The sequence below is a fragment of the Lissotriton vulgaris genome, chromosome 6 (assembly GCF_964263255.1).
Source record: "Lissotriton vulgaris chromosome 6, aLisVul1.2, whole genome shotgun sequence".
Taxonomy (NCBI): Eukaryota; Metazoa; Chordata; class Amphibia; order Caudata; family Salamandridae; genus Lissotriton; species Lissotriton vulgaris.
In genome coordinates, this window is record NC_141694.1 from 54915567 (window position 1) to 54941499 (window position 25933).

Consider the following 25933-nt stretch of genomic DNA (forward strand, 5'->3'; position numbering starts at 1 on the left):
TTTTTCTCTTTTGGCCATGTTAAGGCCAGATTTTCCCTGGTCTTAGTTTTGGCACTGCCTCCTGTTTACGTCTCCCTTGTAAATAGGGGGCAGCATGAAAATCAATGGGAGTTGCGGCAGAATACCCACCGCAACACCAATTGCATGCCCCTTTCACGCTAAGTGTAGCATGAAAGGGGACCTTATTTACAAGGCGGCATTAAGGCTTAACGCTGCCTTGTAAATAAGGCAAAGGGTTTATCGCCACAGGAACGTCATAAAAAGTGACGTTCCTGTGGCGATAGGGACTTGTAAATATGTCCCAAAGTGCTGAATCCGACACTAGACCTTCTAGCAAATTTTAAGGCTTCTCCTGGATAGAAAAAAACAACAGCTTGGGAGATTTCATTCAAACAATGGCTTCAAATGGTATTTGCTCCTGTTTTGTGAATGTTATTTCTGAGCTTTGTGCTAGATTCTACCTGTAGCTCAGAGCTCGTGGTAACAGTGATTGTAAAACTAAACAGATCAACTCCTAATTGTTGCAAATATGGCACTAACATCGCTTGTTCTTTTTTTAAAACTTATAGCAGGGTCTAAAGGAGGCCATAGTTTATTTGAAAAGTAAAACATGCCTGGAATGATGGCATCCGTCTGAAGCTAACACACCCCTGATATACAAATACAATTGTGGAATCCGCACGTCAAATGAAGGTTAGTTTGCGATGTCTCACAGTGAGTCAGCATCTTGGCATTCCAGATTAGAAAGAACACAGAGCGGCGGAAGCCTTGCAACTGGAACTGAAATTCAAGTGCCAACTCCACCAAACGACTAAGGAGGGACAAGGAACATTCACAAACTAAGCAGGTGATGTACTGCTGTCTCTTAAACGAGCTTCCTCTTCTGTGCCAGGGCCGACTGAGGAATCAAAAGAAGCCCTGGCAAAAATGTTCCAACCATTCCGCTCCCTTCCTCTTCTTGCTATATTGCTCTCTTTCCATCCACCCAGTCTCACTCAATCCTTTTCCCTCTACCTCTCGGATGCCTTTTTTGCTCCCTTCCCCCTCCATCCCTCGGTTTCTCTCCTGATGCCTTACCCTGCCAGCTGCAATTGACCATGGGGAGCTGGGGAAAGAGATAGGAGTGACCCTGGGCCTGAACAACTGACCTCCCAGGTCTCCAGCCAACTAAGGAAATGTCTGGTAGAATAAAAGGCCTGTCCGGCCATGTTTGAGACCCCTCGCCTCTCCCATCTCCCCACGTGTTTGCTTTTCTGATGTGTTTGGCATCCTGTAAAAAAGCGCGGCCATCTTTATACAGTGACCATAGCTGCCATTGTCTGGCGAATCTTGTATCAGGAGTCTCTGGGTACTCAGAGGTTAATGGTCTCAGAATCTCTGGTGTTGGGGGTGTTCCTTTACTATTGCACCCAGACCCAATCCCCAATAACGCTTCTTCCGGACTGTCTCTCAGGGCTGCAAAGTCGAGCAGTCCAAAGCGTACTCATGGAGGTCACAGGGGGTTTGAGACTGAGCTCAACCGTAATCAGTTGACAAACAATAATTCTCTGTGCAGTCAGTATTTTGGCTTGAAAGGTCCTTTCATTTGTTACAGACGATAAAATAATGACGGTGAACAGACTAACAGAGGAGGATTATTCGGGTACCGATGAGAGCAGTGCCTCGGTATACTGCAAGAGTCTTTGTTGGGAAGGTATACTGGGCATTTGCCTCACATGGGGAACGCCCACTGCGCTTACATGGGGTAGTGCCTGTTGCTCTGGTCACTTGTGGTCAAATTGTTCCCAGTCTAGAACAGCTCTTTACTCCCTTGGGGGAGAAATGTGACAGTACTTTGCTTTTCTCATGAAGTCCTTTCACAGGCACAGCCTATGCACATCACTGTCAGGAGCAGCTGCACCATTCTCCTGGAGATGCTGTGGTCTTGGATTCAGCACTTCACACGTACGCGTCGCCTCTGACCTCAGGTAAGTCACGACAGCACCAACACGTCAGTCGGAGGTGTGCTAGTGGTTGTAGAGCTTGAGGTGATGAAGGTGACTCGCTCTTCGCTTCCGAGCTGAGTGGTCGCTCCCCTGCTGCTGAGGTATCGTTTGTGCAGCGCTTTTGCTCTGTTCTGGACTGTAATTAACATCTACAGCCTGCTGTGCGATCGAATTGCCGCTGCGTGCTGGAACTGCCGCTTTGCCCATTTTGATTGCTGAATTTGCCGATCTGCCCATTTGCAGTGTGATACTGCCAGCGTGACTCTATTGTATAATTTATTTACATCTCGCCGCTTTTGCTCATTAGCATTTTGTTCAATAGCGCGACCCTGTTGCAGTATTAGCGTTTCCCCCCCAAGCGCTCTTGCCGCCCTGACCCCTCCACCTCCATTTTGTTGTTGTTGTCGTCCTCCTTAGCCCGCCCCGCCTCCCAGCTGAAGCGCCCTCGCCCCTCCCCCCCCACCTTCCATATATGACAGCTGTTCCCGCGCGCAGCGTTTACGTGCAGCGTTCGCGCCCAATCCGCGCCGAAGGTGCGCCAAAGGTAAGCCCGTCTACGCCCGTCCGCGCCTGGACCGCGCCCATCGCCAGACCCCCTGCCCCTCGCGCTGCCCAGCCCCCCCGCGTTACCTACGATGCCACCACCCTCCTAGCCCTTAACCCCGGTCGCGCCCCCAACTGCGTCCAAGCCGCTCCTGGACACACCCATGGACCTTTCTCCTGCTACTCCTGCAAATTCAGCGGCACCGACAACATCTCCGCTACGACTACACCACAGATTCCCGACCCCAACCACCTACAATGCATCCTTCTCAACACCCGCTCGGTGCACAGACACGCCATTGACCTATGGAACCTACTAGACACCTCCTCTCCAGACGTCGCCTTCCTTACGGAAACATGGATGAATGATTCCTCCGCACCAGACATCACCATTGCCATCCCTGAAGACTATAAGATCACTCGCAAAGACCGTACCAGCCACACAGGAGGAGGAATCGCTATCGTCCATAAGAAATCTATCCGCATCTCAACCAGCTCTGACACCAACCTCGCCAACTCCGAACACCTTCACTTCCAGATCCACATCGACCCCAAGACCACACTCAGAGGCACCCTCCTCTACAGACCACCAGGACCCCGCGCAAAATTCAGTGAAGACATCACGGACTTCATCTCTCCACACGCGCTCCCCTCCAAAGACTATATTCTTCTGGGAGACCTCAACTTTCACCTTGAAAAGATAAACGACCACAACACCGCCACCCTCGTGGACAACCTCGCCAACCTTGGACTTAAACAACTAGTCACTTCCCCCACCCACATCGCAGGTCACACACTCGACCCCATCTTCACTTCCAGCAATCATGTCTCCTTCAGCCACACTACGGATCTCCTATGGACCGACCACAGCTGCGTTCACTTCACCTACAACAAGCCGAAACCCATCATCCACTCCCAACCTACCCTGCAAAGAAACTGGAAGAAAATCACCACGGACCAAATCTCCGCATCGCTCCTTCGAAACTCCCCAGCCCTCTCTTCTAACGCCAACGAAGCCGCAGCCAACCTCACCCTATGGTTATCCAACACCGCTGACACCTTAGCACCACTGAAAAAACGTCAAAGCAAACCTGGCAGCAAGAAGGCCTCATGGTTCAACGATGATCTTAAGAAATCCAAGAAACTCTGCCGCTCCCTTGAAAAAGCCTGGAAAAAAAGACCCATCCACCAGCACCAAGGACGCCTTCAAAAGCGCCACCCGCACTCACCACCAACTGATCCGAAAAGCCAAGAAAACAGCATTCAAGGATCGACTTGACAACAACGCCCACAGCAGCAAGGAACTTTTCAACATCGTCAAGGAATTTTCCAACCCCTCGGCCAACTCCAACGACATCACCCCCTCTCAAACCCTCTGCGACTCCCTAGCCTCTTTTTTCCACAACAAGATTGCAGACATCCACAACAGCTTTGACAACCAACCCGGAAACCAACCCACCCCACCATCTGTTGACCATCTTCCCCCCGTAAACACCCTTAACGCCTGGAACCCAATCTCCACTGAGGAAACCATCCGCCTAATGAATTCCATCCACTCTGGATCCCCCACAGACCCATGCCCTCACCACATCTTCAACAAAGCAGACTCCGTCATAGCACCGCACCTCCGAGACGTCATCAACTGCTCCTTCAACTCCGCTACCTTCCCAGAAGACTGGAAACACGCTGAACTCACCGCCCTTCTGAAAAAACCAACAGCGGACCCCACCGAACTCAAAAATTACCGCCCCATCTCGCTTCTTCCATTCCCGGCCAAAATCATCGAGAAAGCCGTCAACAACCAGCTCGCCGCCTTCCTCGAAGCCAACAAATCACTCGACCCCTCACAATCTGGCTTCCGAGCAAAACACAGCACTGAGACCGCCCTCATCGCAGCAACAGACGACATTCGAACTCTACTGGACAATGGAGACACAGTCGCCCTCATCCTCCTCGACCTCTCTGCAGCATTCGACACAGTCTGCCACAGCACCCTTCTACAACGCCTCAATAACATCGGAATCCAAGGAAAAGCACTTGAATGGATCACCTTGTTCCTCACCGGAAGAACCCAGAGAGTCCGCCTTCCTCCATTCAAGTCCGAGGCCTCCGAAGTCATCTGCGGCGTACCTCAAGGATCCTCACTCAGCCCCACCCTCTTCAACGTATACATGAGCCCCCTCGCGGCCATCGCCCGCCAACACAACCTCAACATCATCTCTTACGCGGATGACACTCAACTGATCCTTTCTCTCACCAAGGACCCCAGCACCGCCAAAACTAACCTACACGAAGGAATGAAAGAAGTCGCCGAATGGATGAAACAAAGCCGTCTGAAACTGAACTCAGATAAAACAGAAGTCCTCATCTTAGGCACATCCCCCTCTGCTTGGGACGACTCCTGGTGGCCGGAAGCCCTCTGAAAAGCACCCATCCCGACAGACCACGCACGGAACCTTGGCGTCATCCTGGATTCTTCACTCTCAATGAACAGACAAGTCAGCGCCGTATCCTCTTCCTGCTTCAACATTCTTCGCATGCTCAGAAAAACATTTCGCTGGATCCCCTCCGAAACAAGGAAAACAGTCACCCACGCTCTGGTCACGAGCCGACTGGACTACGGAAACACCCTCTACGCAGGTACCACCGCTAAACTCCAGAAGAAACTCCAACGAATCCAAAACGCCTCAGCCAGGCTCATATTAGACATCCCACGCAACGAACACATCTCCGGTCACCTTAAAGACCTCCACTGGCTACCCGTCAATAAGAGGATCACTTTCCGACTGCTTACCCACGCACACAAATCACTCTACGACATCGGACCAGATTGCCTCAACTCTCGACTGTCCTTCTACACCCCCTCCCGCCAACTACGTTCTTCCAGCCAAGCCTTCGCCACTGTACCTCGCATCAACAAGACCACCATGGGAGGCAGATCCTTTTCATACCTGGCTGCTAAAACATGGAACTCACTCCCCGCTTACCTTCGCCTCACCCAGAACCACCTAGCGTTCAGAAAGCAGCTTAAAACGTGGATATTTGACAAATAATCCTCCTCCCCTTCCTAAGCGCCTTGAAACCCTCTGGGTATGTAGTGCGCTATACAAATTTTATGACTTGACTTGACTTGACTTGATCTGACGCTTAGATTTGACTAGATCCCATTCAAAACTCCAGATCCCCAGGAGCAGGTGCGCACCCAGGTCTCAGTGGTGACACTCTGCAGGCTTCAACACTGACCACTTTGATGGTTGCAATTGCCACAGTGCTTCAGTACCACTTGGTGATGAACCACTTATGGAAATTCCCTCTGGGATGAATTCTGGGACACATTCAATCACAGGTATCGATGCCGCCTCCACAGGAGAGACATGTCTGGATCTCCGGAACTCGCTTGCAGTCTCTCAGTGTAGGTCATGCCCCATGTCACAGCATCTTTGTTCGCCCTAAGTTGGCAGAGTATGCTCAGACGTGAGTCCCTTGCTCACTTTGCCACTGGATTCACGCAAGCCCGGCTGAAGACGGCTGTAATGCCAGAAACCGGTCCTGGGAAGCTTGATTTCGGTCATGGGTAGACATGGCTTGGCAGTTCGGGCTGGACTGTTCCCATGAGGCACAGGGTCAGACTGATTTGCATATGGCCATGTCTGAACTGGGGTGGTGGAGTGGGCTAAAGAACGGTGATGGATTAAACCCAGATCAGTTGACTGGGGGTGAGTGTTTGTATTGTCAACGCTCCGTCCATCATCCCCTTTGGTTTTTCCATGTCACAGCAGTGGCATCGCGTGTAAGAAAGAAGGGGTATCCCCGACTAGAGTTCCTAATTCGGGATAGGTATAGTATTTGGAAGAAGGGTAATTAGGAACTGGTTTTAAGTGGAGGGCAGAGACGGACAATTGACAGCAAGAACTAACAGAGAACAAGGTGTGTGATACAAAATTGTGACTTTTATTTTATTCAAATGTTATTCTGGTAAAAAACATCATTATTTTATTATAAGTAATTATCGTGTGCATATCTCCACTATACATGTGACTTTCAATCTACATATATACACATATTATTGCATCCTATACACATTTTAAAGTAGTTCATTTAGACTAGAGAGTGGTGTGGAATATTGTTTCAGCACACTGTACATAAAAACATGGCTAAGTATGACATCTACGCGCGTTTCGGCTGAGGGCCTTCATCAGGGAGCCATGTGAGTATCCAAATGGACCTGGGTAAATAGATGGTGCCGGTTCTCACAGGTGGGAAAGGGTAGAGAAATCTGGACCTACGGGATGCTTTGTCTTTAAGGCTTGAGTGCTGTATTGTTATTTTCTTTTTCAGTGGGCCTTTTGTTAAATAAATGGACGCTTCGATTTTATTAAGCTGTAGAGATGGTCTTGAAAAATAGGAGGGTTACGTGCTCCGGGCGCAAGAGAAATGTTACGCCGGTAACCTGTAAGGTAGGTTCATGAATTCTCTGGGCGGGGGTCTCTGGACGTTTCTTGTTGTGCTGACAATCTTTAGCCTGCGTCCACTGTGTTTACAATTGGGGGTCTTTGTGCTTCTAGTGGCGCTGACAATCTTTAGACTGCGTCCACTGTGGCTTCACTGGGGGTCTGTGAGCTTCTAAGGTTTAGCTGACGGGTGCCGTCATGTTGGAGCCGGTGCGAGGACAATCTGATGGTTGTCTCTTGTTCGTATTCCGATGGTGGGGTCTGTCGGCTTCTAACCAGGTAGAGCCAAGGATCGAGTGGCAGTGGCATCGCTTCGCAACACACTGAGCCCCTTTACAGCTTTCGCTTCTTCTGAGCAGCCTATTAGTGAAATATTCACAATCCCCTGTTTTATCCACGTACGAAACTTATACCTCGATATAGAATGCAACAACAGGCGACTATGTAAACTACACACGTTCTACCACTCTCCAGGAGATAACCTTGCTTTCATAGAACAAATTATGGAAATCATCGCACCAACTACAGGACAGCAATGTACCCAGATCAACTTCCACTGGAATGATTTGAATGATCCTGCAGTTAACAGCTTTAAATCATTCCTTGCTGACCTCAACCTGATACAAATCTGAGACAGCCCCACACACAGCAGGGAGCAACCTCAGATCTTATCATTGCGAAAAGCCAACTCCATTCAACTTGAATATATCCTCCCCTGTGCCCATTGCATCACATTCCTCATTACTGAATCTATGAGAACAAACCCAATTCAACTAACAAAACCCTAAATTCGGGAAAAGGAGCAGGTGAAATATTAACCTAAATGAATTGACATCGCAAAGTAATAGCATCCTGCCTCCTCCCGGCGACATGTCAGATGTTCATAATCTCATAAACAGATACACTCATTCCAAAGTGAGTGGAGTGGTGTGGCTAACTGGTTAGAGGCGGCAGACCCGTAAGCAGAGAACGGCCCGGGACCAGGGTTCAATTCCCGACGCGGCAGGGTCGAGGACCAGGGTCAGCGGACTCGATAATTCTCGCCTCGGTGCCTACTCTAACCAGGGATCACACTCGGCAACTCTGGGCATTAAGCTTGCCTCATCTCTACAACGGCCCCCCACAGACGCCGGGGATGCCTGGTTTCACCTTGGAGATACCCAAAAAGGACCATCTCACAGGGAAAGCCAGGACGGGTTCCCCAGCGGTCGAAGCGCCAGGACACCCCGAGATGGGGTAACAGTGCGCTTTACAAGTATCATCATTATAGAGAACATTCTTTTTCTTTTTTTTTTTTTTTACATTTTAACAAGTCAAAATACAACAGCAGAGGTTTACACACACTGCTACAGTAGCTCTGTACATCCTCACATTCAGTACTCGTCATTGACACTAATAATCTGACACGGCCTTAATGCCAACATCCCGGCAAGGGCAGACGGCGAAATTCTGTATATTCTCTAAACACATTACAGCAGGGGCTCTTGTAGAAAAACTCAGTCAGACCTATGGTGAGAGTGCATTGTGGTGTGCAACCCAACTAGTACGCATCAGGCCAGGTTTTGCAAGTCATTATCCAGCCTACCGGTTATACAGACAGTCATATCAGTTCTCGCAGATACTTCTACCAATTCCAGCAGGCTCACTAACACCCGAATCATCCAGTCCGACCCCATTCGCTGCATCTTCCACACATTCGTTCCTCTCGCCTTGCACATATTCAGTATAAAGACCCCAAAAAATGTTTGGTTTGCTTTTGGGCGGTAATAGTTCACTATATAGCTCTGATTGCGTGGAGCAGTAGAGCATGTCCCAGGACCACTGATGCTTAGTAGGGGGACGGGACCCCTCAACCAACACATGGTCACTCTCCTCTTGGCCATAAGCAGTCCCATATCCACCAGTCTGCGGATTGCCTTTGGCAGTAGTTTAGTATAGCCAAGTAGAGCGACCAGCGGGTCCACTGCAAGCTCTGTTTCCACAACTCTGCCAAGCTCTTCGAATACTGACCTCCAAAAGGAGTATATTACCGGGCACTGCCATGCCAGGTGAATGAAGTCTGCCACCTCTGCATGGCATCTCTCACATTAGGCATCATCTCGCAGACTGTATCTGTACAGCCTCTCTGGGGTACAGTATACCCTATTAAGGTACTTAAATTGAAGCAACCGGTGCCTACCATGGAGGGATATCTTCCTGGTATTCATGTAGAAACAGGACCATTTAGCATCGTCCAATTGGACGCTCAAGTCTCGCTGCCATGCTAGCCTGGCAGCAGTGTATTTATGCACCCGGTGTGACACTGCTATCCTATAGAGAGACGCAATCATCTTGCGAGAGGGGGTAGCCTTAATCACATGCGTCAGCTCACAGACCTCAGGAGGTTTCACCATGTCATCGCCCAACATTGTACGCAATTCTCCTCTCACTCCGTGGAATTGGAATTTATTTAAAGATGTGTAACTCTCTGGGGTGCCCGCAAGCTGTTCAATAGTGCCACCCACACCTTCGCAAAAGAGATCACCCGCTACTTCAATGTTCAGAGCACGCAGAACTCTAGTCACGCCTCTCTCAGTGCACAGCCTTAACCATCGCAACCATTCTATGGGCATAGCCGGTGAATATAATATCGCCCCGCCTGTAGCTGTAGCAACCAATGCCAGGCATGTCTGGTAGTATTTAAGGAGTCAATAATGCCAGTCCTACAGTCAGGTTGTTCTATAACAACAGCCGGCAGAGGGATCGGATCGGCGAATAGTCGCTCCATCCGGAGGTAGGGGACATCCGCTTCACCATGGATCCAGGAAGGAAGGTGCGCTGCCTGTGCCACCCTATAATACAACTCAAAGTCAGGTGCGCCAAGCCCGCCCAGATGACATGGGAGCGTGAGCACTCCCCACTGCACCCTAGCCTGTTTGCCCGCCCAAGCCAATTTGAACATAAGTTGCCTCAGCCGAAGGAAGAAAGCGCGCGAATGAACCAGTGGGATATTTGTAAAAAGAAAAAGAAATCTAGGCAGGACAACCTTTTTCATGATTGACACACGCCCCATCCGGGACAGGGGAAGGCGGCTCTATAGTTCGACATCATCCTCTAGTTTAGAGATAGCTGTGCCATAATTTTCTCGAAACACTATATCCGCATCCGTATGCAGTACTGAATCCTCAGTCCACAGCAAAGGGTATTCCATGTCAAATTCGGTGGTTGCAGGCGTGAGCGGAAATACAAGGAAATACAAGGGATTTCTCCCAATTGACCTTAAGGCCTGACAATGCTCCAAATCTTACCACCTCCCTTATAACTGCCAATAGATTTTCCTCAGGCCTACGGACATACAGGAGCGTGTCATCCGCATAAGTAGACACTATAATTCTATATGTGGGAAACCTGATACCCTCATTCCCATGATACTCCCTCAGGGCGTAGGCCAAGGGCTCCGCAACCAAGGCATACAGGAGCGGGGATAGGGGGCAGCCCTGTCTGGTGCCTCTGGTGATACAAAATGGGGCGGTAACCAGGTCCCCAATTCGTAAACGGGCCGTGGGTCTATAATACAAAGTGCCGAGTAATTGTAAGAAGATCCCTCCGGGCCCCATTCTTGTCAAAACCTGTCGCAAAGACGACCATTCAACTGAATCAAACGCTTTTTCCATATCTAGGAATACAGCCACTGCTTTATTTTCCTGGCGAACATGCTGCAGTGCACCAAACACAGTCCGGATATTATAAGTTAAATTCCTGGAGGGAATGAATCCCGCCTGCTCTGGGGCCACTAGGATGTGGGACATCAGAGCTAATCTGGTAGCCAATATTTTAGAAAACAATTTCGTATCAACATTAAGAAGCGATAGCATGCGAACGAGCTGCACTCGTCCAGAGCTTTACCTGGCTTGGGGATGGCGACCTGCATGGCCTCTCTCATTGAAGAGGCATCATTCCCGATTCATACATGTCCTCAAACAGAGCAGCAAGGTGTGGGAGTAACTGCTCCGAAAATGCCTTAACGAAGGCAACCGTTAAACCATCCGTTCCAGGAGTGCTACCAGCTTTCATGCCACCCAGAGCCTCAACAATTTTGTCCTTTTCTATTGGATGGCACAGGAGGAATGGTACTTGTATAAACTCCAAGATCTGTATAATTCTGCATAATATTGCCTGAAGCGCTCGGCCACTTCCGCTTCGTCTGTCTTTCTGACTTGATCTCCGAAATCTGGGCCCTACCTCGTTTGGCCTTCATCAATCGAGCAAATACCGACCCCGGCCTCTCCCCCTCTCCATAGGAGCGCGCCGAGGCGTACTTGCCCAGATGTTTCACCTCTCGGTCAGCCCTTTCCTGATATTCCTCAAGTAGCACCTTGATCTCACCATCTACTGCCCTAGCGTCACCGGCTACACTCCGCTGTTCCAGAACTTTCAGTATATCTGCCAGATCAGTCAGGGTTTTCCTAATCGCCTTTAGCACACCCGAGTGCTTCGACATCGCAACCCCTCTGGTATACACTTTAAAAGCTCCCCAGATCGTTTGGAAACTATCAACAGAGCCAATGTTAGTAGTGAAAAAGGTATTTATGGCCACAGCCATCTCTTCTCGAAATAACGGATCTAGCAGAGAAAAAGGAGGGAATCTCCAAGTGAGCAGCGGGATTCTCCTCCCTGGCACGTCCAGGACCAGCAGCAGCGGTGAATTATCCGGGAGCGTGCATGGCAATACCGTACACTGCCTGAAAAGGCCACACAGTGAATTAGAAGCTAACCAATAGTCTATCCGTGTGTGAAGATTATGAAATGCAGAGTAATGTGTATAACCCCTTCTCACCCCACTTCTCATCCGCCAAACGTCACGCAAATCCAAGCATACCATGACTTCCTCAAGCTTTCTTGCCGCTGCCACAGGGCTCCTGGGGGGACCCGCAGATCTATCCAACTCTGGGTGTCTGACCATATTAAAATCTCCCCCCGAGAGGTTCTTAGTGTAGTCATAATGGGGAATAAGCCTAGCTAGTTCTCCGAAGAATGCCGGGCAATCAAAGTTAGGGCCGTAGACATTAACTATGAGGACATCGAAGCCCCGCCCCGGCAGCTGGATATAACGTAGCGGCCTTCAGCATCCTCTTGGAGCAGTGAAAATGTGAACGATGCTCTGGGACTAACCCAAGTCAAGACTCCCCTAGCATGCGTTGTGTATCCTGCAGCATTGATATTGCCACCCGAGCCCTAATTCTAAGCATAGGGCTCGTTTTAGGAACATGTGTCTCTTTTAAGAGAGCCAGGTGAACCTTGTGTCTAGAGAGGTAACTCATGACCTTACAGAGCTTACGATGGTCATTAAGTCCCCTGACATTCCAGGACAGTACCCGCAACCCGCCCAAACTCTCCCCGGGATCTAAAAGTTCACGTGTCATAAGCTACCTGCGCAGGCCAGAGTGTATAGCAGAACTGTATGTGGGCCAACAGTACATGTATCATCCGCTAAAACAAACTTCCAAAACCCCAATGATGGTCGCCAACCCCCCCAACAAACCCCCACCCGCAGCAGACCTCCCCCAACATGGTCGCATGCAAGGTAATTCTCCGCACCCCAGTCCCCTAGCCCCCCCTGTCCCAACCCATAAACTTGACTATGCAAATAAAAAAAACAGCTACAGTGCAAGGCACGCGTGGGCAGAGGAAGCTCCTCGCTACAAACTTTGGTAAATAAGAACAACAATCAAGCGTCAGCCCCAACTCCGCCTGCCATAAAAGACCATTTACAGTTGAAGTCATAAATCTGCTAGCCCCCTAAGGCCATCAATCAGGTTTCCCCAACTAAACTCAACCTGCAAGTCGCGGCTGGCGCCGCCAGGATCGGCTGCGATAAGTCCGGCCACGAGCAGGCTCAAGTATCCTATTGGTAAACAGTTGTAAAACCGATGGCCTAGTGACGAACATACAGTCCTTAGCGACCATATTGAGCCAGCTTTTCCCACCGGGGTATAATCCTACCGTCAGGGGTCGCACATTAGTGTATAAAGAACAGTGTCCAAACATACCAAACATCATGTTATGCGCCTACCTGTACAAACAGTGATCTGGTAACAGTTTCCAGTTAGTTCAGTCTTGTTCGTCCAGAGCGGAATCCGCCATCTCTTTTTGCTGCCTTCAAGCGGGACCGGTCCTGCGATCCTTGATCCATTTCTTGATAGCCTGCTGCAATACTTTGGGGTCCGTGAATATACTCGACTGTCCCTGTCTATTGACACAAAGCCTTGCAGGGTACAGCATGGCATATTCAGCACCAAGCTCGCGAAGCTGCCTTTTAAGGGGCACAAAATGTCTGCGGGCTTCCTGTACCCTAGCAGTAAAGTTTGGAAATAGGGTTAGTTCCGACCCCTCAAACTTCAGAATTTTCTTTTCCCGGGCTACCCGCAAGGCAGTGTCCCGGTCACGGTAATTGAGAAATTTCGCAATAATGGGGCGCGGGGGCGCGGGGGCGCCCGGCGGCGGGCGAGGACCTAAGGCCCTGTGCGCCCTTTCCACAACAAACATGGCAGAGAAGACACCTTCCCCCAGAAGAGTGACAAGCAATTTCTCAATAAACTGTTCCATATTGCCAATAGCTGTTGTCTCCGAAAGGCCCATGAGCCGCAGGTTACAGCATCGGGAACGCGCTTCTAAGTCCTCCGTTTTATCTTGCAGGATTCCAACCCGCGCCTTTCCATCAAAATCAGTTCCGCCCTCCTTTTTTTCACAGGGGCAGAAGAGGAAGGGGAAAAAACAGACAACCCAACCAAGTACACTGGGAGGAGGACGACCCAGTGAGCAACAGAACAAAGAGCAAGGCGGGCACAAGCAGTGCGAAACCTTAGTTACAAATTTGTCCTCAAGACCACTTACAAGCATTGAGGAAAACGTTCTTAACAAAGGACTTGGGTATGTCCCCACAGCACGACTTAATAAATTCCAGTTACACTGTGAGCTGGCCGTTTTTTTAGGAAACTAAGGCTAAAAGCTTTCTTTGAAAAACAAGGTCAACCAAGAGATTGTGAAGTGGAAAATGAGAGTGGACTAAGGCTTAAATTAACTTTTATGCCACCTCAACACGCAACACCAGTTGAAATAGTGACATTTGAACAAGCTGTCTATAATGATGTTGAGAAGATGCAAACAACCTCCAGTTTTCAGAACCTAAGCAACGTAGAAAAAACAGCCTTAAAAGAACTACGTGCTTGTGAAACGACTATTATAAAACCTGCTGACAAGGGCGGTGGACTCGTCATTATGGACACTACTGCCTATCGCGAGGAATGTGTCCGACTTTTAAGTGACAGAAAAAACTACCAAACTTTGGATACTGATCCGTCAAGCGATCTAAAAGCGGAAATTTGTCAGCTAGTTGAGATTGCAGAAACCAACGGAGCAATATCAAAACAGGAAGCGGACTACTTATGCACCACTGAAGGGAAGATCCCTTACTTTTACATCTTACCTAAGATGCATAAGGGGAGATTACCCCCCCCCCCCCCAGGACGCCCAATAGTGTCTGGCATTGGCTCTTTGCTAGAACCTCTCTCCAGATTCTGCGACTTTTTTCTCAAAACTATTGTACAGAAATCAACCACCTACCTGCAAGATACAAAAAGCTTACTAAATCTACTACAAGACGTGGAAGTGGATGAGAACACTGTACTACTAAGCTTTGATATTGAAAGCCTATACACGAGCATTCCCCAGGACGATACCATCCGAGTCCTGGGGAACACTCTAGAGATTGCAGACTGGCCTTTCCACACTCCCAAGGCCTTCATTCTGGAATGCGCCACCCTGGCCCTCAAACGCAATTTCTTCGAATTCGAGGGAAAACTTTTCTTACAAACCGGGGGGACCTCAATGGGCAGCGTTTTTGCCCCCAGCATAGCTGGTATGTACGTGTATGACTTTGAGAACAAATTCATTCTGAACGACATGAATCCATATCGTGAACACCTGACCTTCTGGAGGCGGTACATCGATGACGTCCTTGCCATTTGGCAAGGACCAACTGAACTTCTTGAACAATTCATCGCCTGGATTAACACCTGCGATAGGAACCTCAGGTTCACGAGTTGCCACGACAAAAAAGAAATAGTTTTTCTCGATGTAGTAATAAATAAGGAAGGCAATCATCTGGAAACAAAAACCCATTACAAACCAACCTCAAAGAACAACCTCTTAAGGTTTGAGAGCTTCCACCCTCGACCTCTTAGCGAAAACCTACCCTACGGGCAATTTTTAAGACTGCGTAGAAATTGCAGCAAACTATCTGACTATAAAACACAAGCAGATGACCTTTCGAAAAAACTAGACAGTCGTGGATACCCTAAGAAGATAGTGAATAAATGTCAAAAGAGGGCCAGGAACCAGCCCAGAGAGGCACTTCTTGAAGAAAAAACCAGAAATGATGCGGAAATACCACTGACCTGTGTAACCACGTTCAATTCAATATCAAATCAAGTAACTAAGAGTATAAACAGGCATTGGAATATCATAAACACTGGAAATCTACACTGGGAAAAAACACTTTTTTCCTTCAAGAAATCTCAAACCTTGAAAGACACTCTTGTAAATACTAGACCAAAGACAAAGAAGACTCCTTCCACACCTTCCATCACCAGGACCTGGGGCCTACCTGATGTGACTGGACACTTTCGCTGCAGAGACTGCAGTGTGTGCCATTTAACCAAAAATACAAAGACTCTAGATCTAGAAGTTGGGAAAACTTGGAGGCAAATTGCGCATACTAACTGCAACAGCGAAAATGTAGTCTATCTGATCGAATGTACTTGTAAAAAACGATATATTGGGATGACTACCCGGAAGGTAAAACAAAGAATCTGCGAGCATCGCAGCACCATACGCTGCAAGAAAAATGCGACCCGACTAACAGACCATTTCCTCGAAAAAGGCCACACTCCAAATGATATGTTCTGGACTGTCATTGAGCAAATCACTCCAGGACCAAACATACAAAAACGCCTGTATGAGAAGGAACAAAGATGGGTGTATAGACTGTCCACCAACAAACATGGTCTAAATGATAATATCCCTTGGGCCTCTGTACTTTCTTAAAGGACTTGATCCTTTCCTGAAAAAAACCCATTATGATTAATCTCTGGTACACAGTATCTGCTAGGCGCAGGGTTTCTCATCCCCCTATGATTCCTCCTATTTAAAAGAGAAAGAATGTATCTCCCTCAATACCCTGCCTTCTAATTATACGTATCCATGCAGTAGGCTTTTACCCCTTTTGTCGGATCCCTATCACTTGCTAGATTTGACTCCAAATATGGAGCATTCTGTACCTATTTTAACCATATCCAAAGTGCATATGTTAAATACGTTCTCTTTCCCAAATTTGTGCCTAATTTTAAATCCCAAAAATCGGCTCGTTCTCACTCCGTTTCACGGAGGCTTTGTTGACACTGTATCCCCCTGGCAACCTGGCGCGCGTATGACGCTCACGTGTTTACGTGACGTCATTAGGCAACGCCAGCCAGCCACGCCCTCCGCGCCCGCAATGGCGGCTGCCTTTAACTTTGGCGCTGCACTTCTGCCCCACACGGGTGCGCGGAGGGGCGAATTAGGTTAGAAGCCGTTTCCGAAGCTGAAAAACTGTAAGTAGAGCCCATCCTAAGGAAACGCTTCTGTTTCCGGACTTTTTCCATCAAAATAGAAGGAGAATACAAGGTATTTTGATACTGTCTCTATTCCTATTTCTCCTTAAACTCCACAGAATACGTTTTGAGCTCTGCCTCTCCCCTCAATCCCCGTGCAGCAAGCATTTCTCCACTGAGGAGTGAGCATTTTTTAATTTTCTGGCAATATATGTGTTGTGTGTTTGTTTGTCTTGTGTTCAATGTGATTTTGGATCAAGTTGGTAATTTATCACGTCGGTAATTCCTGGCACTAGTCAAACAGAATCATGACTTAGGCACGCACAAACTAGCTTGTGTAAGACTGGTTTAAAATATAGAATTATATGTGCGTTTTCACTTTCACACCCATATTGATAGGTGTGTCCGCCTAGGAACAATTAGTTCCCATTTAGAAATTATGCTGATACACCGCACTATGGATAATTCGCATTAACTGATTGTGGAATGACTCAGAGATAGAACGGACTACGTCACTTCACTACGTTACAGGCATGTAAACAACCTTTGTGACTTATAATTCTCTATTTTTTCACAGGTTTTTGCAGTTTTATTGTAACCACATTTGGGTTGCAATTTATTTTTACCCACTTAGCAATTTTGCTATTTAGGGTCCTGAAAGGGTTGCAGGTATGGCAGGGTGTTAGTGTACCCTGACCACCCAACTCCTTTTACATCTTTTTGGTCCTGAAGAAAAACCGGTAACTCCCACCTTGGTTTGAAACATGTAGACCTAACACATACCACAGATACACTAGGTCCTATTAAAGCCTTTATTGTATCAACATACACTGTTTTTAACATTGTCCAGTAGCCTTAGAATAAATAATATTTGGATAAGTCATACCAGGACAATTTTTAACTCACTGACTTTTTTTCTTTTTTATCACATTCATCACTCACATACCCGCTCCACTGTATCTCAGGTGTCGCAGCACACCTTGACGGCACTCGGCTGTCAAGGTGGCCCCGATGATGAAGCATGTCACCGACCAGGTCGGTGAGTGAGGGGTTCCTTAAAAAACAAAGAAGGACTTCTTCTTTCACATCAGTGTCTCATTCCACCAATATTGGCTGTTTAGCCTCATCTTTGGTGGTACTCCTTGAATTTGTTATATAGCTACCTAATCAGGGGATTGGGAGTACCCTTCCGTCCACTCAAGTGGATAAAATCCCTTTGCTCTCTAATTCTTGTTGAATATATGCGAATAACTTTTCCCAGTTGCCTATGATCCGCATCTAACGTGGTGTGTGTTTCCTCCACCTCCGTGAGTCCTCTCTCAGCCATGTCAAGTCGTTCTGCATGTTTGTCTAAGCGCTCCACCATGCTATCCATCCTAGAGGACATGGCATCCATTTTAGTGCCCAACGCAGAGATGCCATACTGCAAAGATTGTTCCATGGCCTTCAGGATAGTGCGGATGTCGTCATCTGCGTCCTCCTGTACTGGCGCCATCTCCCCCGCAACCCTACCAGGGCTAGGGTCTTGTGACTTGGATTTTCGTTGCTCAAAGGACAACTCGGGCTGGTTCTTATCACCTTTACCCATGACTGTCGCAAGCGAACACCCCAGGTGGCCCGGGCAGCAAGATCAGCAGTCCGTAGGATGATATCTAGCTAGAAAGAGCTACGGAAGAGGTGCGGTCAGCTGGCAGCGTCAGCCTCTTCAGGGACACAGCCCCCCTTGGTCAGTGAAACACCAGCTTGCCTCCGTCGTGCTGTCACGCCGCCACTCCTCGCCGCCACAGGATCTGTCTCCCCATACACTTGCTGCAGTTATAGTGTGGAGTCAGGCCAGCAGGCCAGTATTACTGCATAGGCGCGCACTTCACCAGGCTCCGTACAGACTCCGACCGCCAACACTAAGTAAATCCAATGGTCAGTGTGGCCAGCCAGATAAAATACCTGTAGTGCCTCACTGCTGAGGGGCGGGCCCACCGCTATCTCAAATGGCGCTGGTAAGGTGTGCACCAGCGATCGAAGACCGAGGGGAATCCTCGCCTATGTCCATCTCCAATGGTTCATGTCATGCACCTTCCCAAGTGTATCACATGTGTGTCTGCCAAAATCGAGGTCCCATCCAGTAACAGCTAAGGCTGTTATAATATGCCCCTCAAAGCCACTTCAATGCAGAGAAGCGCGTTGCAGGCAATCGTGGAGACAACCCAGGGCAGCACTCGCCTCCTCAAACTACTGATGGGTTCATAGCAATCCACGGCACACCCTCTTCACCTCTTACCGGCGCACCTGCCTCGTCCCAGGCCTCACGTTGTGGCGCTGCACCCCGGCCTCCTCAGCCACAACACTTCGCCACAATATGCCTCCTGCAGCGGCGGAACGGGGACGGCAAACTTCGGTGATCAGTCTCAGCTGTCCCTCTACTGCCACCCCCGGCTCGCCTCAGCAGCTGCACGTTGTGTCATGCTGCCCGGCCACGCAGGCAACTATAGGCCGGGAATTCGCGGCCTAGTCGCGTCTGAGCCCTCCGGTTCCTTCGGTCTACGGGGAGTTCGCAATTGCGGGATCACCACTCCTTAGGGACTCCAGGCCACCTCCGGTGCCACAGCCTCTAGTTTTCAGCCGCAAGTGCCCCTCAGCTGTAGGATTATTTATCGGATATCATGGTCAATCGGCGGAGCTCCGGGACTAAGCTGCCATTGCGCTCCCAAGCAAGCTCCGCCCCCCTCCATGGAGAGCATTCTTAATAATACGTCGTCCGCATACAATGATATGCGATCTTCCCGTCCTTCCGCCCACCTAATACCCCTGATCATTGGTTTCCATCTGATCCATGCTGCTAACGGCTGTAAGATTAGGGCAAAAAGTAGGGCAAAAAGTAGTGGCGACAGTGGGCAGCCTTGACGCGTGCCCCGAGTCAATGGAAAGTCATAGGAGATATGGCCATTAGCCGTCACATGCACCAGTGGTTTTGTACATAAGAGACGTACCCATGCACAAAACTTCGGGCCAAAGCCCAAGTGAGTCAGCACAGCGAACAAGAAGGGCCACAAAGAGGGAGGAGCCTAGCCTGCAGCCGAGATGGCCGCCTAGCTCCTCGGCTCCGTCGGCCCTGGCGCCCTTCGTTGAGATCCTGCTCGACATCCTGTGCCTCCTGGCAACACGTTTCCCGGCGCTGCTCTCCTGACCACGTTGCAGTGTCCCCGGTCCGAAACGGAGCTGCCAGGGCGGAGTTCCGCCCCGGTCACCGCTCCGGCCTTCAGCAGAGGGAGCGGCCGGGCCATTGTTAGTGGGGACGGCCGGAGGCAATTGCGACAGCGGCGGCCGCTGCGGAGAAGGAGGAGCTGGGGCACCGGCCCCGGAGCTCGGCGCTGGTGTGATTCTCGTAGCAGCATTCTCCTTGCCAGCAGCCCAGCGCGATTCGAACGCAACATTGTTGCCAGCTCCTGCTTCTTGTATCCCGGCCCGGCTGCGAGGGTCCGGGATTGTTCCTTTGTTGCAGTTTGTAGCAGCGGTCGCCATCTTCTGCAACAGGCGCCTTGCTCCGGCCGGTGGGTCTCCCAGCGCCACAGTTGCTCCTGGCATTCTTGCCTCTTCATACTCGGCTGCCTTCACGTTTTCTGCACCACCGGGGCCTCACAGAGGTTTCATGGATTGCCTGATGTCGATGGCTGATGCCGGGGGCTTGATCCCGAGGGCGCTCCATGGCAGATTACCCAAGATGGCGGACACAGCGGCACCCTCCGTTCTCCATCCACCGCTGAGGCTCTGTGACATCCTGGCGGCACTGGGGGACCTGAGATTGGCCTTTCGTGATCTTGCTACCGATTTGGGGGCTCAGCTCGATGGGGCCCTGTTGGCTGGCCAAGATGACTCTCCAGAGCGGTGCGTTACGCCATACCCTGAGCCGACTGTCGGTGGATTGCCCGAATTGGGGTGCGGTTCGGTGGCGGAGGGACGTGTCCCGGGACCCGCTGCGGTACTCCTCGGTCCTTTTCTGGAGGAGTCTGACGACGTTGCCTCTCTTGTGCTGCCGGGGCTCGGGCCCCCGTCGCCGCCTCGCCCATTTCTTTTGTTCACGGGTGCCATGTTGCCGAGCGCCCTCCTGGACTTGCTCTCTGTGCACCGGCCGGCTGCTATCTTGGAACCTATACACCGTTCTGCCCCCTGGAGCTTTAGCCGTGGATTAGCGATGGTACGTCCTCTGGTTCCTTACAGCCAAGCAACGATCCAGTTTGCCTTGTCTCCTACACCCCAACTTTCACGATGGTCTCCATGGTGGTCCATTTCGTCCATACTGGCTGCGCTGCGACTAGTTTCGATTGGACTACGGATTCGAAGGGGACAAGGCTGAGGATGGGGACTTTCTTGCTGCACACCGGGACATATAAGACTGAGACTGGGACTTGTGATTGCTGGAGGTACAAGTTGTATGGGTGTTAGGTCGGGGCCGGGGGTTGGGTGGCCGCAGGTATCGATTATGTTTTGCTTACATTAATCCTTGGCCCTCCTCCGATCAACCGTGACATTTTATTCTTTTCCTTACTTTTCTCTTTATCTTCGTCTATATTTCGGGTACTCTTTGGGGCGACAGACACTCTGCTGGGGGGGGGTAGGCCGTAGCCTCTGCATGTGTGTAGGGTGGGGGGGTATATCTTCTTGTGGGTTTTTTCTTTCTATGGGCCTCATTTTCCCTTCTCTCTTCTTATTTCCTCTCTTTTTTCTTCCTGCACTTTTCTTCTGGCTAGCTCTTTCATCACTTCTTCCTTGGGTCTGTGAGTGGAGTGGGTGCTTTTGGGGTAACGTTTTGAGATCGCCATTTGCTATGCTCTTCACTATCCTGGTTCCATTGAGTGCGATCGCTTGCCTGTTGAATAATGTTTGCTAGTCCTCCTTGAGACTGCTGCCCCGTATAAGTCCCAACTGCATTGCCCTGATTCATCTCCTTCCGGACCTGTTGCTATGGACTCACTTTGGATCTTTATTTTAAAATTAAACCTCATCATCCTGTTTGGAATTAACTCTTTACTCTTATTTTCACTTTCGCTTTCTCTTCTTCTTCCTTTCTCTTCCTTCTATATTTCGGGTTTACGGGGCGACAGACACTCTGCTAGAGGGGGGTAAGCCATAGCCTCTGCATGTGTGTAGGGTGGGGGGTTACTTATTAGTTGAGTTTTTCCTTTCTATGGTACCTTTTTTGCTCTTTTTGATTTTCCCTTCTTTCTTAGGCCCATGTTGGGAATACTGGGGGGTGGGTGGTGGTGGCATTGGAGATGGGTTGCTGGATAGCTTCCTGTGGTCTTACTATCCTGTGGCCATCCTCTGGTCGGGACTTACATGTTGTAAATCGATTTGCCAGATATAGATGTTTTTGTCGAGTCCCACCTACATGGACCTTGCCTATTTCTTTCGTTGTTTAAGTGCGGAGCAGTATGACCTGACTTTACTATTTGCGCAAACAAAAGACTTTGAAAATTAACCTACATTGCTCCTGGGCCGAGGTATGACGGCGCTTACCAGTCTACTCTTACACTGCAACCATTGTCATGCCGCATTACCATGGCGTCGTATTGTGTGCACTAGTGCCGAATGTGTGACCGTGGCCGGCCGGATGGTTGTGGGCCCGTATTTGTACTGTCTTTTAGCACAATAAAGGTTTTCAAAAAAAAAAAAAAAAAAAAAAAAAGAAGGGCCACAAAACTATATTGAACGCCATACGAGCGTCAAATGGCAGGAGAACGGCTGGCTCTTGAAGATATGTGTTGTAACCTTACCTGCTGTGACTTCCCCGTTACCCACCCCTCTCCCTCCTCCCCACTTGGTATGGTCCGCTCTGCCTCCAGGAGCGCGAGATAGAATGTTGGTTGTGAGAGTAAGCCGCCAAGCTGGGAGCACCTGTTTACTTATGACTAAATAAAATTAGACTTTGGAACCTTCATTGCGTAGTGACTCTTTACTACAATATGGTATACAGGCCATCACTCCATGCAGACGCCTCAAGTTCAGTAGCGTATTTCTGTTTAGCATGAACCTGGACTGGTCCGGGTGTATCAGGGTTGTGCGGTGCGGAGTCAGTCTGATCGCAAGGAGTTTTGCTAAGATTTTGGCCTCAGCTTTAATTAAGGATATGGGGCGATATAAAGTACATTCCACTGGGGGTTTCCCCAGTTTTAGGATCGTCACCACAGTGGCCAGGCGCTGATCTGTGGGAGCTCAACTGTTTGTAGACTGTCACAGTACATACGTAGCAGGTGTGGGGCCACAGTCCCGCCATCTTTTTATAAAGTTCTATGGGTATACCATTAGGTCCTACCGCTTTCCTGGATTGTAATGAGCCAATCGCCGTCTGCAGCTCGTCGGTTGTAAGGTCTGCCCCCAGCGTAAGGGCCACCTCCGGTGTGAGTTTGGGTATCGCAATACCTTTTATATAGGTCAGCGCCTCTTCCACGGACATCTACGATAGTGAAGTGTAAACTTGTTGAAAGTGTTGCGCCAACATGCGCACTATTGCGGGCGGGTCAGTCACTATCAGATTTGTCACTGTTTTGAGATGTGCGATCCATTTTTTTCACGTTCCCTTTTATCAAGCCATGCAAGAAGTTTCCCGGCTTTATCGCCGGTCTCATATATCTAATGTTGTGTAGCCGAGAGTCTCAGTTTTGTCGCCTCTCTAAGATATTCCCTATGCTGTTGTTGTTTAAGGCGCAAGCATTGGGCAATGGCAGGAGTTGAATTACGGGAGTGCTGGGCATTGGCACTCTGTAGCTCTGATTCTATGGTATTGAGCTCCTGCTGCTTTTCTCGCCTATTACCTGCAATGGGAGCGATGGCCTGCCCCCTTAGAACGGTCTTGTAGGTCTCCCACAGGTTGGTCGGAGAGTGGACCGATGAAACATTTTCTTGGAAATAGTGTTGTGTTTTGGTGACCATAGCTTTGATGATCTTGAGAACCCGCAAGTATCCAAGAAATATGGGAAGTATTCGCTGCCTCACCCTATGATAATATGTATAAGTTAATAGTACTGGAGAGTGGTCAGAAATGCCTCTGGGTCTAATCTCAATCTTTTCCACATTTTTCAGGCTGTCCGGGGATGCAAGGAAGTAGTCTATTCTGGATAGACTATTATGAACCCCAGAATGAAAAGTGAATTGTCGCGCCGTGGCGTGACGGTGCCGCCATACGTCAGTAAGCCCTAGTGCACCCAGAAAGCTTCCCAAATGCGACACACCCACGGTCTGTTCCCTTGCAGGTTGCCGGTCCAAGGTCCCATGTACTGTGGCATTAAAGTCTCCTCCGATCAGCAGTTCCCCTTCCGGGATATCAAGGAGGAAGTCACTGAGGGCTGGAAGTGCGACTGTATGCAGGACGGGGGGAATATAAGCTGATACTATATTAATAGGATGCCCATTGACCAACAATAGCCGAGAAGCGGCCGCTGGCGTACCTCTTTGTTTTATGTATTGTAAGCGGCAACTGTTTGCGGATTAGGGTACCTACACCTCTGGAACCCGAGGAGAACTCCGAGTGGGCTACCATCTTAAACCCCCACCTGTCCAGCACCCTGCAGGCATTACCAGTGAGATGTGTCTCCTGCAGCAGGGCCACCGTCGGGGAACATTTTTTTAGACACTGAAGGACCAAACCCCTTTTAATTTTGTCGCCCAAGCCGTGTACATTTCACGTAATTAGTGACAGGGGAGCTACCTGCGTATTGGAGAACTGCCATCGATCACCTGTCTGCGGATCTTGCGCTGTCATGACTGTTGGAGCGTGTAGCTTGTATAACGGATTTACGTGAACCTTGCCATTGCAGACCTGTGTCTGGAAGGGTGTCATATATGAGCACCTGTGCGGTATGCGTAAACAATAAAAAACATAACCATAACAACATTCCCACTCCCTCCTCCCCCCTCCCTGCCTCCCTGCTAGACGGATTAAAAACTACCTGCCACCCCAACATTGCAGAGTGCTCAATACCCAATCCCAGTAACAGTACTTGCGTTTCAGGGGTGAGGAGTTCGGGGAATGCTGTAGTCTATCCCCTCCTTGAAGATCAATATTTACCTGAGTCTTGCTGTGGCTAAACGGCTAGTCTTACCGCCGCGGACGATAGCCCGCCCCCTCGTCAGGGCAAGATGGCCACGGTAACTAGATAAGAACTGGCGGCATGCCCAGTACTCCTTTATGGGCAAACTTCAAATGCATCATGTTAGGTCGGTGAGTTCCATTTGTTCCAAGTCCCCTTTCTCATTCTTCGGCCTCCGACCTCTGCGTGTTGTCGTCTTCCTGCTCCTGTCTACATTCCTTGGGATCCTCTTCCACCCTCCGCTGTTGCTGGCGCATCTCCGATCTTCTGGATCCTTCCACTCGTCGCCACCCCTCAAGCCAGTCGTGGGCCTCTTCCCGCGTGTCAAAAAACCAAGTCTTACCATCCGCCACTACCCATAGCTTCGCGGGAAATAGCATGGAGTAAGGAAGATCCCTGTTCCGGAGCTGTGTAGTCCGGAAAAAAGGATATCACTGAGTTCAGAATGGAAATTGGTAGGGCCACTCTCACCGTTTGTAGTATCGCAACCCTATCACGGAAATTGAAAATTCGGGCCAGGACAGGCCTGGGAGGCGCCCCAGGCTTGGGTTTGCCACCTGGCACCCTGTGTGCCCTTTTTTACTGAGAATAAGGTGGAGAGCCCTCTTGGTTGGAGACTTGTTTTTATGAGGTCCTCGACATAAATGTCCATGGCCGGGCCCCCTTCACTTTCGGGAATGCCCGTGATTCTGACGTTATTACGGCGAGAGCGCCCCTCCTGGTCATCCAGCTTCGCCGCCATAATTTTGTTTTCAGCTTCCAAGTGGCTGACTTTTTTAAGCAAAGTGGCTGTGTCTTTGGACAAGGTTTTCGTTACTTGTTCCACCTCCGTGACCCTCGGGGTCATCTTCTGAAAGTCAGCCCGTAGGAAGGATACATCAGTAGAAATGGTGCCCACCGCTGTCTGCACATTAGTAAGAGCAGCCATAATGTCATCCAGCTTCACTTTATTCGCCTCCTCTTCACCCGGAGTCGGGCCCCGCTCACCTCCAGACGGGTACTGACTCCCCGCAGGCCACAACAACAGCTGGTTGCTCAGCTGCCCTTCTCTCTGGATGCCTCGGAGCGTGTCGCGCTGCGGGTCGCGCAGGAGCCAGCACCGCGGGCGTCCCTCTGCCGTCTGCTTTCCGGTACTAAGGAGGGGTGGCTGATACAGTCTTCAATCGGCACTGAACAGCGCCGCATAGTCCCCACTCTCAGCTGTAGGCCTGGCCCGATGCGTAAACCAGGCCGCCAGTTAC